We start from the raw sequence: 13,114 nt of genomic DNA on the forward strand, positions 1-13,114 counted from the left end.
TATGCCATGTCAGAGACCCTCATTATCTGAGCACAAAAAGCTGCTTAAATAGAATCCACTTCCAATGGAGAACAAAATTTCATATTAATGAAATTTTTAGATGCTTGGGATTTATCTGGAAAAATGAAATTAGGTAATGTGAAAAACCCTAAAATTTTAGAAATTTATATTAAGAAGGTTTAGGTTATATCACATTATAATGTGGACCAATCTTCAAGTAGACCAAGAACATACAATTTATTTAGGGAAGGGGCAAACTTTCCCGAAACAACTGTAAAATATTAAAGCATCCTTTGCTTCATGGCTGATTTTACAGTCTTATCATAAAAGAATTGTTACTACAAAAATATCTCCTAGCTTTATTGGTTTTCCCGAGGGACTTTCAGAACCCTTTGATGTTCAAATCATTCTTTTTTGAAGCACCTATCTTGTGCCCCTCTTGCAGATTCTTTTTTCAGCTTTAAGCAGTCTAATAATGACAGGACCTCCCTGCTGACAGCCCTGCCTGTGACGAGAGCAGTTCTCCGTCATCGTTTCTATGAAAACCCACCTATTTCATGAGGTTGCAATTCCACTCTGTGCGCATCTTCACCGGATGTTTACCCGCTCAGATAGTTAACGATTATGACCTTGATAAGCTGCATGGCAATGGAGATGCGAACCTTTAACAGAAAGAAATGTTCTGATGGTCACGCATAGTGCTTTGTTGCTGTCCTATTTTTTTGTTTGTTTTGCTTACCTAAGCTATGTAATTTGGGAGCTAAGATTTGTCCATCCCCATTTGAGGTCATGGGGTGGGGCTCTTGCTTCCTTTTCCACTTCACCCCATTCAGGTCTCTTGATGTTCCATATTTCTCCAGAATTTCTTCCCTCTTGCTTCAACGTAAACCCATTAGTAACATTTCCTACCCACCCCCTCTCCCTCACCCCCAAGCACTAAGGGGGAGAGAAAGGAAGAATCGCAGGGCCCAAAGGATAAAACTGCTTCTCCAAGAGGCATTTGGACCATTAAACAATGATGAGATGGATTTAGGCCCCAAGAAAAGGTAGGAGTATTGCATCTTTAGTCTTCATTCCATAATTTAAATTCTCAGCGCACCCCAGGGACCTGGGTGTAGCTATGTGGAACAGCTAATTACAGCCCTTCAGGGAATGCTGTTCTGCTACCTCCAATCTCCCTATCCACTGTCTACCACCTACCACACTCCACCCACCCACCAAATCACTGCAGTCTAGCCCAGACCCATAACCACCATCTCCACTGCTCAGTCAAGGCCAAAACATAGGTTAGGTGATCATTCTGTTCCAGGAGCATTGTCTTAAACCACAACAGAATTCCCTAACATATATAGGTTATATACTGTCTAGACAATCTGTGTTAACAAGGTGGATCTATTTGTACTAACATAAAAGATGTCCAAAATATATTAAGTGAAAAAAAAATTACAATATTGTATCCATAATATAGTAACATTTTGTTAAACTGTTTATATTTACCTACATATTAATTCATGGATGAACATCAAAACTGAAGTTTTAACTTAATCTTCCAGGTATGATAGATATCAGACACCAACTAAAGTAAGCCCCAGGCTGCCCTGGATGAATCTTCAAAGCAAATACTGCGGGATCCTCTTATCCATTTTGAGAAATAAGAAAGTAGAGAATATTGGGTTTTGCGAGGAAATTTATTTGAAGAGCTCTGCCGCCAAGGGCCAGGAGTGGGGAAGTACTAGGTCCCTCACCTGAATCCCTGAGGGGTTGGGCTTCTACAGATGCAGAGGTTGGTTTGTGTTCCTTGGAGTTGGAGGCTGCCATGGATTGATGCCTGATTCATACCTGAGAAAGCAGAAGGGGCTTGTGGCAGGGCAGAGAGAGTGGAAGTCTGCATTGGAGAAGTAACTATGCTCTATGAACATATCAATCTGTGTTCATGGACAGGGAATGGATGATTGCTTCTTTCAAATCTTGGCCCAAGAGGGAGAGAGAGCCAGACCTAGTCACTTAAAGTCTATTTTAATTCCAAAAGGAGTGGTGGGGAGAGCCAGGGCCTGCCAGCCATGGTGAGAGACCTAAGGATTGAAGTGGGCTGGCTCTAGCCAGTTAGAGAAGAGGCATCACTCGGGCCTGAGGGCCTAGAAGGAGTCCTCCAAGAGGCCTCAGCATTTGTACTTCCAAAGAATGTCAGTCAGCAGCCAAGGGGAGGTCTGTCTGTCCCCTTACCTCTTTTCCCCGACCACATGACTTTATTAAATGAGCAAGTGAGGAAGAGGAGGAAAGAAAAAGAAGCCAGACTACACCACATCCAAAACGGACAAGTCTTTCCTTTGAAGAAAGGCTGAATCAATGAACAAAATCTTGGACTGGATACCAGATTTATGATTTGATACTGTATTTTGTGATTGTGTGATAGTCTAGTACCTAAAAACTGAGCAAGAAAATTGAGGAGCCTGGCAAGTTTTCAGCCAGTGGCAGAGAGAAATTTCCAGAGTAAACTTTAAAGGGTAGAGGGAAACAAAACACAGTAGAGTTTCTCTTACATCCCTTTGCTATGCTTCATGGGAAGATTAGTTTCATAAATAAGGTAAGATGTCAGAGAAGAGGACGCGCCAGCACCAGTTGTCTCTGGAGGCGGGGACATGGACGTGTTCCCTTTTCCTCTTATATAGTTCCATTATGCTTGAATTATGGAAGCAGAGCATGGTTACTTTTGTAATCAAAAAGCCATGGTGATAAATGTGCCCATCTAAAATATTAAGGGGAAAAATTGCCACAAAATACTATTGGCTAGAAAGCAAGCAAGCTGAAAAACAAAATAGCAATCATCATAGCTAACATTTGTTATGACCTCATCCGATTGTTGCAACAACCCTAGACTTATGCATTTGAATTATTCACATTGTATAGATGTAGAAAAACAGAGTGTTAAAATTGTTGGTTACATTGCTTGGCCAACAACATTGGTGTGAAGAGAAGACTCAAATTCAAGTCTTCTGGCTGTAAGGTCCATATTTTTTCCATTTTAAAACACTGTGTGTTGTACTGCAAAGGTTCTTAGTTGTCAGGAAGGAAATATTCTCTCGGCCCACTCCCATTGGACTGCACATGGTGCCCTCATGGACATGACATAATAAAGCCATGTTAACAGTCTGCGTTGACAACACTTCTGAACCATATTCCATTTTCTCCTGGAAATATTGGAATCTCGATGTGTTTCACAGTTCACCTTTCCCCATGTTTGAACTGATACTGCTGTTGAATTTCAAACCTGTCAATGATCCCATCGTTTTTCCAGTAGCACAGGCTCAAACTTCAGTTTTCTTTGATTGCTCCTTGTTATTTTATTCCATTCTTGGTCATTTTTAAGTCTTTTTGCTTCCTTCTTAGAGGAATGCATAGATCTGCCCATAATCCATTTCTAGGGATTGGGCCCTCCCCCTTGGTTCGGCCATGTGATTTCCTAAATGGCTCACTGCCAATCATCCATTTTTTAAAAAATTACCTTTTTCTGGAACCTTTGCCTGACCACTTCTGACCACAGAGGTTTCTAGCTCTTGTATTCCTGTGGGAACTGCACACTGTATTATAATGTCCTGTTTATACCACTCTCCATCTTCCCCACCTCCCTCTGGCAAGAAAAGGACATCCTTGAGGGTAGAGATTACATCTCACATTCTTATCACCATTATTTAGCACAGTGCTTGGCAAAATTTTCTGATAAAAGTTGAATGAGTGAATGAATAAAGTTTTGCAAAAGACTCAAAGATCTACAAGGACAGCTTTGGAGCATGTGAAATTGGTTGTGGAGAAGTGGGAACAAGGATGCCGGCCTGGGGGTCAGGAAGGGGAGATGGTCAAGGCACCAGGACCATGGGCTGTGACCCAGTAATGCTGAGGGAGGAGGAAGCAGCCTGAGTATCGCTCCTGGGCTGGTGAGGTACAGACACTGGGAAAAAGGAGCTGGCTTCAGTGCTGCGGCCTACATCCCCCCACTCATTTTTAACTCTGGGCAGCTGTAGGACCATGGGGCCTGGAGAAAGTGTGGCTACCCCATCTCTAGCTCTGGTAAAAGAAGTGGGTTAGTGAGCTCTGGCTTACTGTAGGGGTTGGGGAGAATCAGGGGGTCCCAGTGAGGACTGGGACAGGTGAGCTGCAGCAGTGCAGTGGTGACATTGTGGTCATGTCCCAGAGGCAGTGACCACAGTGGTTGTGCCTGAGAGGGCAGCAGGGAGGCGGGGGCCCAAGTAGCCACTGAGGCTGCAGTCATGCAAAGGGCAGATGCTCAGCACTCAGGGCGAGGGTGCTCTTCCAAGTCCTAGCCACCCTCTGCCCTGCAATTGCCTCTTGTTACCACATTGCCAGGGTGGTGAGGCCGAGATGAACCCAGCTGGCCTGATTCCTTTCCCTACCAGACACTTGCATAATCCCACTCTCATACTCCAAATCCTCAGACCCCTCACTGACAACTGAATAAAAGGGAAATTTTAGCATGAAAAGCCCACCATCATTGGGTCCCCCAACCTAACTTTCACCCTTTACCACTCATCACAAGAATCCTCCACTGTCATAGGCCTGTCTGGTCATTGCTACATTGCAAAAAGCCTCTGGTGGCCCTGCCTCCTGTTCTTGCTCAGTACCCCCGCCCCCGCCCCCGCCCCCACTTGGCTGACTCGAAAACCACCCTCAGGATTTAGGGAAGGGAGGTTGAGCAGGGACCCGGGCGGCACAGGGAGGTTGCACATGCAGGTAAACACAGATTGCAACAGCCTCTGGTGTGCTCGAAGCAAGGAGGTCCCCATGCCCACTACCCACAGCCGCCTCTCAGGCAGTATTCAATGTTCATTTTGAAACTTTTGAGATACTTTACTCTGAGGCAAATGTCCTCAACATTAATTTTAACTTGATTTCGATTACATAAAACTGGAGAGCGGGTGGGCATGTCATTTATTTTTGGCTAGTTTCTCCAGTATTCTGGGCCACACACCACCCTAAAAGGACCCTAAGGTCAATCATCCATTACATAATTTATCCAACACATGAAGAACTTTTTCTGTGCTGGTTTCTAGAGGTTAACAGTGAGTAGACTTTGTAATACCCTGAAAGTCCTGGGTCTAATCAGAGGACAGACCTGTTAACTAGTGGTTCTCAAACTTCAGTGTGCATCAGAATCAGTAGGAGGGCTTCCTAAAATATGGATGGCTGAGTGCCCCTTCAGAGTTTCTGACTCAGTAGGTCTGGGGTGGGATTGCAAGTCTGCATCCCTAACAAGTTCCTGGGTGAGGCAGATGCTGCTGGTTCAGGGACCCTAGTTGAGAACTACTGCTGTAAACTAACATTCCAAGAGTCTAGTTTGACATACTAGAACATAAGCTGAGTAAGTGGAAGAGTTTGTACTCATTTTGTTCATGGCTATATCCTTAGGACCTAGAATAGGACTTGGCACATTGTAAATACTCAGTAAACATTGGTCAAATGAATGATAGAATTGTATGCAAAATGTTATGGGAAACTAAAAGTGGAAGGAGTATCCTTGCTGAGAGATTTTGATGACAGCTTCATAGAGGAGGTAATGCTAGAGAAAGAACAGGAATTTATGATCAGAGAAGAGTGTTCTAGCCAGAGAATACAGCACGTGGATGTGGCCTGCATGGAGGGGCAAGAAGGTGGTACGTCTGACACACAAATAACTCTGCTCATTCCCAATTCATTTATTCCTTGTCACTTCAGTTCTTACCACTGCAGCCCATTGTGACTTCTCCTCTTCCATTTTTACGACAACAAAGTTAGTACTTTCTAAATTTAACTAGTAATAAGAATCAGTCAGGATGCTGGTTAAAAATACAGACTTCAGAGCCCCACCCTATATCTGCCTAATTAAAATCTAAAAGGGAAAGCCATGAAACCGTATGTTAAAAAGCATCCTAGATGATTCTTAGCATCAGGCCACACTCCTTAAGAGGAATCTTAGAATTTCAAGGTATTTTAAAATATAATTCAAGGACTTTATTATATAGACATATTAGTTTTCTATTGTAATGTGACAATTTGCCACAGATTTATTGGCTTAAAACACAAGTTTATTACTACACAATTTCCAAGAGTCCAGAGACCAGACGTAGCTGAGCTGGGTCCTCACAGGTGTTAGCAGGGCTGCATTCTCACCTGGAGGTCTGATTAGGGAAGCACCTGTTTCCAAGTTCATTCACTGTTGGCAGAATTCTCTCGCTTCCCGGCAGCTCTATGATGGAGGGCTTCAGCTTCGCACTTTTTGTCAGCTACAGTTGACCTGAGGGTCCAGTGGCACCCACAGGTCCCTGCCACAGGGCCTCTTCATAGGCTGTTCTAAACATGGCAGTTTGTTTCCTCAAGACCAGTGGAGTCTCTCTCTCATGGGCCAGGATGGAGACTTATATGATGGAATGTAATCACAGGAGGGATATCCCATCACATTTGTCATACTGTATTGATTAGAAGCAAGTCACAGATTCTACCCACATGCAAAGGGAAAGGACGGCACAAGCGGGCAGCTCACTGGGGGGTTGCTTTGGGGTATACCTGCCCCAGTAGATAAGGACATGGAAGCTCTGAGAAATTAGCTTGTCAAGGTTCTAGAAGAAAGAGGCAAATGCAGAAGGAGAAACCCTATTTCTTGCTTCCAGCTAAATGTTATTTCTGCTCCAACTGCCTCTCATTTTCTAATCACCATACATTGTTTTAAGCCATGGTCAGCAGACTTTTTCTGTAAAGAGCCAGATAGTAAATATTTTAGATTTTGTGGGCCATGTAGTCTGTTATTACCACTCCTCTCTGCTGATGGAACACAAAAGCAGTCACAGATAATATGTAATGAGTGAGGGTGCCTGAGCTCCACTTTATTTATGGACACTGAAATTTGAATTTCATGTAATTTTCACTTGTTGCAAAACATTGTTTTGATTTTTTTTTTTAAATCAACTATTTATAAATGGAGAAACCATTCTTACTTAGGTCACAGGCCACACAAAACAGGTGGTGAGTCAGATTTGGCCTGTAGACCAAAAGACAGCTATGCTTTCATGAGTACATGCCTTCTGTCAAGGAGAGGCCAGGCCCTCTCACCACGGGTGCATCTGCCTGAGGAGCACCCAGCACAGAGCCATGCATACAAATGACTTTTACTATTTTAAAAAGTATAACTTAGGAATCACAATGACATCTACCTCACAGAGCTGCACTCTGAAGTGAAGATGATGCCACAGATCCACCAGGTGAAAAAAATTTTCCCCAAGTGGCAAGTATCTTGTTGGTCATTAGTGACTGAGTTTATTTAACAGGTCTTACTACGTACCTGTTATGGACTAAGCACCCTCACTGACACCGAGGATATAGTGTGTAACAATGTAGAAGAGGTCTCTGCTCTCAAGGAGCTTATATACTTTTGGAAGAGACAGGCAACTAATTAATAGGCAAGTAACTATACTGTTACCATCTGATATGTACTATGGAGAAAAATTAAGCAAGGGGGACAGAAAGGGACAGGGGAAAGCTATTGTTATTTGATATTAGCTGGTAAGGAAATACAGTGACATTGGGCAGAGGCCTGAAGGAAGTGAGGGAGAGAGACAAGCAGATCCTGGGGCGTAGAGCATTCAAGCTGAGGGGCCAGCAAATACAAAGGCTCTGAGGAGGGAGCCTGCTGAATCTCTTTAAGGACCAGCAGGGAGACCAGAGCTCCTGGGGCACAGTGAATAAGGAAGAGTAGTAGAAAAGGTTGGGGTTGGAAGGTGGATCACAGAGACCCTTGTAAATCATTGTAAGGACTTTGTTTTCATAGCTGAATGCAATGGAGAACATTGCAGGGCTCTGAGCAGGGAAATACCATGGTCTGGCTCACCAGATTGCCCATCTGAGGAAGTACTCGGCAAGGCGGGAGATCTAGGATTGTTTCACCAGCCTAAAGATTTTTGCTCCTGAGGGTTCTGGGTACAGGACTGGGGCCCATTGCATCATGCTCACCCAGGTAAGACCCCCACTTCCTGTCCCTGCTGAAACAAGCTTGTAGCTGCTACTTAAACACTGAGCAGATGCAATTCCAAAACACCAGAGCAAGCTTTTGAAATCGAATTCCTAGCTCAACAGACTTGACAGAGGAGGGAAGGATGAGTCAGCCACTTTAAGTCAGGTACAGAGGATCAGCAGGGCTGAATGTGCACTGGTCCAGCACACCTGAATAATTACACATTACGCCAGGGGCCCTGAACACTGGACTTCATCGGAAAGTAACCTCACCACCACTCGTTTGCTGTGACATGAGCAGGTCTGGCTCTGGGGGAAGAGGAACCCCCTCCTTCAAGAGGGCTGGGATGGTGGGGGGTCTGGGAGGCTTACAGCCTTGGAGGTGCTCTGAGAAGGTCCTGCGTGGTTTAATTCCACCTTAGTGACTCCAGTTAAAGCTTTCTCTTTGCTTATCCTTATTGTTTCAGGATTTGAGAATTCCAGCCATTTAATCTTGACAGAGTCAAGTAAAAGCATATTGTTCCAAATATCAATGCATTTTTTTCCTTTTTCTCTCTACTGAATGAAACTGCTTAACCATAATTGTTAAATAGTCTTTAAAAGCTGATTCACGGCCCCTTACCAGAAGTCCTTTAAAGCAAAAATTTATCTAAGCAATGGTGTGAGGTTTTATGTGAATTCATTTCATCCTTCTCCTATTAATTGTCAAAGGTTAAGTGTCCTCTGAGTGAGAATTTTACTTAAGAAAGAAATGATTAAAATCATTTTCTTGATCTACTCCCCTTCTTACCTCATTTTCACAGTTTTTAGAGTAAAAAACAAAAACAAAAACACAAAGACTTAACGGGTACTTTGTGTTCCTGGTAGAACCCTGCCTACCTTGCAAAATGGTCTGCTTAGCAGAAAATCCTAATTCAGATTCTGAAATTCCATAAATAGCAGTAATTTTACTACCTATGCCTCTGGTTTCCCCAGCAACTTAGAGCCCTCACTAGAGAATCTCACTGTGAACTTTGCTCTCAAAGACTCAGCTGAAAGAACTGGCATTTATAAAGCATCAGGTGGGAACACCTCTCCAGATCCCTGGATGCTCTGAATTCTGCTGGGGGTTAGGCTGGACCACCAGAGGGTAAGTGGCTTGGCTGCTTGCTTGACTCTTTCTGCAGATTCATCTTCAATGCAGTTGAGTTTTAACACCACAGCTGTGCCAGCCTTCATCCTGAAAAAGATAGGCTCTCTCAGTAGAGCAGTGCTGCCATACCTTCCTTTCATTTCTGGGTGCTGGAACAAGAAAAAAAGAATGTGGTGGATACTTTGGTGAGTGTAGCTGCTATACCTGTTGAGGGCAACCATGGAATATTTGAAGGTGGGGACTTGGGATGTCAGGGTGCAGGGTTAGGGGGGATAAAAGTAAACCTGACTCCATCCTGTAACCACAAGCTGGTGAGTCAGGTGCCCTTGGATGACATTAGCCTCTAGTGAAGACACAGCATTGGATGCAGGAGAAAGGAGATGGCCTGAGGAAGTCTGTCCTGTATGATTTACTCCTGTTTCGAACTAAGTCACTCCCTGTACTTTTCATGTCTGATGACTGCTTTCAGCAAGTGGAGGAATCATTAAGGCTCCTCCTCTCTCATATTCTTTTCCTTTCTTTTTTTTCCCCTTCTTTCATTGGCATTACTTATACCCATACAATTCATATGAGTTCACGCTTCATTAGAAAAAGCACTGTTTTTAGATTTATGTTTATTTAATCTTGCATAAGAGAGAAGTTCTACAGAGCCTGAGTACAATTCTCATTCCTCTCAATCTTTGCATTCTATCCTAAACGCAGCTATATTATTATATAATTCATGTCTATGTTAAGAGGCCATCTTTCCCCAACTCCTTTGTATTCATTCACTCATGTATTCATTCGTTCACTGAACACTTACTGAGTAACTATTATGTGTGCAACCTTGTGAGAGCAATTCTGGGGAAATGCTGTGAACATTTTCTGCCCTCAAAGAGTTCCGGATATTTGTAAGTTTCTAGATAGTGCATGTGGCTTCCAGCCATCAGTAATCCCTCCCTCTGGAGCCGTGCTGTCCAATATTGTAGCCACTAGCTACAAGTAGCCATTGAGCTCTCTTACATTGAGTGTTTGATGAATGAGTGAATGCATGAGTGAATAAATGTGGAGGGCAGGTTCCAACTGAGATGTGCTGTAAGTATAACTACACACAAGATCATGAAGAACTAGTAGAAAAAAAAGTATGAAAAATATTCATTAGTATTTTTAAAAAGTTTTCTACATGTTAAAACGATAATATTTAGGATATATTGGGTTAAATAAAATATATTATTAAAATGAATTTCATCCACAGTTACTAGACGATTTAAAGTTACAAATGTGGTTCACTTTGTTTCTCTTGGATAGCTTTACCCTAGATGGCTTGCTTCTACCTCTCTCCTTCTTCTCGGTCCCAGAAGGAATGGACAACTCTCCAGGGTACCACCACTGTCCCTAATATAGAAGCACCTGTAATGTTCTGCTGGCTGCCTGTTCACATCTGAAACCTTTGCCACACTGGGCACCTCTTGGGGGAGGAACTTACATACCCAGCTTGCGGTGCAGTGCTTGGTAAAACATAATTAGATAATAATTACTTGGTGACTACTGACCCAGTTCTTCTATTAGACTGAACTTGTGTGAGGCTAAGCATACAAGATTGTTAACAGAATTTTAAGTGTAATATTTATAAGTAGGCACTCAATATATGTGTGTGAAATATCCCAAAGATAGCTTCAATTTTCAAAGTATGAGTGAATTTTAAAAACTCCTGTAAGGGTAAGATGCTGGGTACTATAACATCATTCCTACACATGTGGGGTGTGCATTTATTTCATGGTGCGCATGGGTGCTGCTGGATATAATTGAAATTATAGTTCATGTGGTCACACCTACCCATTTGCAGATAGGCACAAAAGCCAGGTGTATCCTAATTAATTCTCAGAATGTCCTCCGGTTTTCACAACCAATTGAATCAATCAACTACAAAAGAGAAGATAAGGGTTATAAATTTTTACCTGAAATATGCAGAATTTAAGACAGTAAACACACAAGAAAATATTTATGTAACACTTGCCCCTTGATGGATGATTTTGCTTCTCATTGGAACTGGATTTGCTTTTATGTTCATCTCAGGCCAGGAGCAATTTGGTTAAGCAGATGTGAATGGAGCCTGGCCCTAATGCAGCCTTATGGTTAGATATTCGGTGAGTATATTAGTGAAAATAGATTATTTGTGAGGAAATTTCATGAATTTGACTCAAGAAGCCAAAGTGCATTCACTTATTCATCAAACGCCATGCAGTATATCATTAACATTTTGTTGGAACTTAATGTTTAATGCCTTGAATTACAGTTATTGAGCTATCTTATTCTAACCTCTATATTGTCTTTTTCTTACTTTTATAATTCTGTAATATCTAGCTAGTGCTTTCTACACAGAAGATCTTCTCTAACTGCATGTGGATTCTAACTGAAGCAAACTAAGTACAAACCTGAGAGTCAGGAGCCCTGGTGCAGTCAAGGAAGTTACATCTCCAGTCCAGTCATTTCTCTGCCCTTCCTTCCTTCACCATCTTCATTTGCTGTTCCCTTTGGACTTTGTTACCTTTCACCTAAGTTGTGGTAACTGGTCTACACTGTATACTCCCCTGTGGTGGCATGTACTAAGTGTCTTAATACATTATTTTATTTAATGCTCGTAATTTACGTGATGAAAATCATCAGCTCCATTTTTCAGCTGATAAAACTGAGGCTGGAGAGAGACAGCATTTAAGTCACTAGTAAACGGTAGAATCAGAATCTGAATCCAGATCCGTGTGATGTCTGATGTACCCTGGCTATTCCTGAACTTGCCTTTTGGTCAGAATTATTTTGAGAAAGCCTCACTCTAAACTAGTATACTCCTCCCCCTCAAGGCATTAAAACAGAAACATCTATAATTATAAGCAACTGTTGTTGTGAAGACCTCAACAAGAGTTGTCATAGTTGTCAGAAACTTAATTACTGGGTAGAAAGCTTGAACATTGCAGCTACATAGGAGTATGATAAGCCTTTCCCATGAATATGCGGAAGGAAACCTGGATTCCACTTCGGGGGCCGTCTCAAGCTTTCTCTATGGCAGACGTGGGCCAACGACTCTTTGGGGCCATTTGCCGTTCTTTAAACACAATAGCATAGTTATTAAGGAATCAATAGCTCACGGCTGAGGCAGAGATGAGCGTCAGTCACGTTTCTTGATTTGGTTTAAATTCTTTTTAAATATCCCAGGTCCCACATGCACTCACTACTAGCCTTCCTTAGGGGATGGGGGAGGGCGTTCAGCGCCCGAAGCGCGGGCGCGTCGTGGGGGATCTCCTCTCACATTTTCCTCATGGCATTCTGATAACACTGGTTACAAATTTGCATTAGGGTTGCTTATGTTGCAGAATTTTAAGAAACAAAATGATCTGAATTGTCGATGTTTCAGTTTTACCTGTGGAAGCGATGGGTCACCAACGAGGTCACAGGAATCTTGAAAGTAAATAGTGGCTTCAGGAGCAAGGCCGGGTCGAGTCAAAGCTTCATTAGCCTCTCCCCAAAGCAAACGATTCATTTTTCTTTTAACGCTTAACAAGCTCTGCCGGGCCTTGCAGCGGAGCGAGGGGACGAGCCACTGCAAAACGCTGCCAGGCTGCGGACCCGGTGGGAGGCCCCGCGGGGAGAGGAAGCTCCCTGCCCAGCCCAGCCCAGCCCCGTCCCTATCCTCCCCGGACGTGGTGACCGCTCCTCTCAAACATCTCAGTACCTTCAGTAAAGCGCTTTTTGCAGAAGCAGTTTCACCCGGAAACCTCCAGTAGTAGGAAGGGGATTAAAACTGACAAAGAAAGGGGGCCTCCGGAGAGACTGGGGGGCGCAGAGGGCGTTCCGAGGAGGGGTGGTGGTGGGGGGGCGAGCGCAGCCCGCAGCTCGCGGGGGTCACGGGAGGCTGCTGCGGGCCAGGGCACCAGGCTCGGGGGTCGCCAACGCGGGGCGGGGGCGCCGGGGAAGGGGCGGGCCGAGCGGTGGGGGTCCCGGGGCGCGCTCCGC

At 43.6% G+C, this 13,114-nt stretch overlaps 1 long non-coding RNA gene across 1 annotated transcript; it reads right to left on the reverse strand.

Moving 5' to 3' along the window:
* Positions 1-5,978: 5,978 nt before the first annotated feature.
* LOC107520748 lies at positions 5,979-13,023 on the reverse strand. The gene is made up of 3 exons (XR_001599399.2): positions 12,522-13,023; positions 10,943-11,029; positions 5,979-9,276 (listed from the first exon to the last, which is right to left on the reverse strand). It is a non-coding gene; the product is annotated as an uncharacterized LOC107520748 (long non-coding RNA).
* Positions 13,024-13,114: the final 91 nt, after the last annotated feature.

Source organism: Rousettus aegyptiacus, unplaced genomic scaffold, assembly GCF_014176215.1.
Source record: "Rousettus aegyptiacus isolate mRouAeg1 unplaced genomic scaffold, mRouAeg1.p scaffold_m13_p_10, whole genome shotgun sequence".
In the NCBI taxonomy this organism is placed as follows: domain Eukaryota; kingdom Metazoa; phylum Chordata; class Mammalia; order Chiroptera; family Pteropodidae; genus Rousettus; species Rousettus aegyptiacus.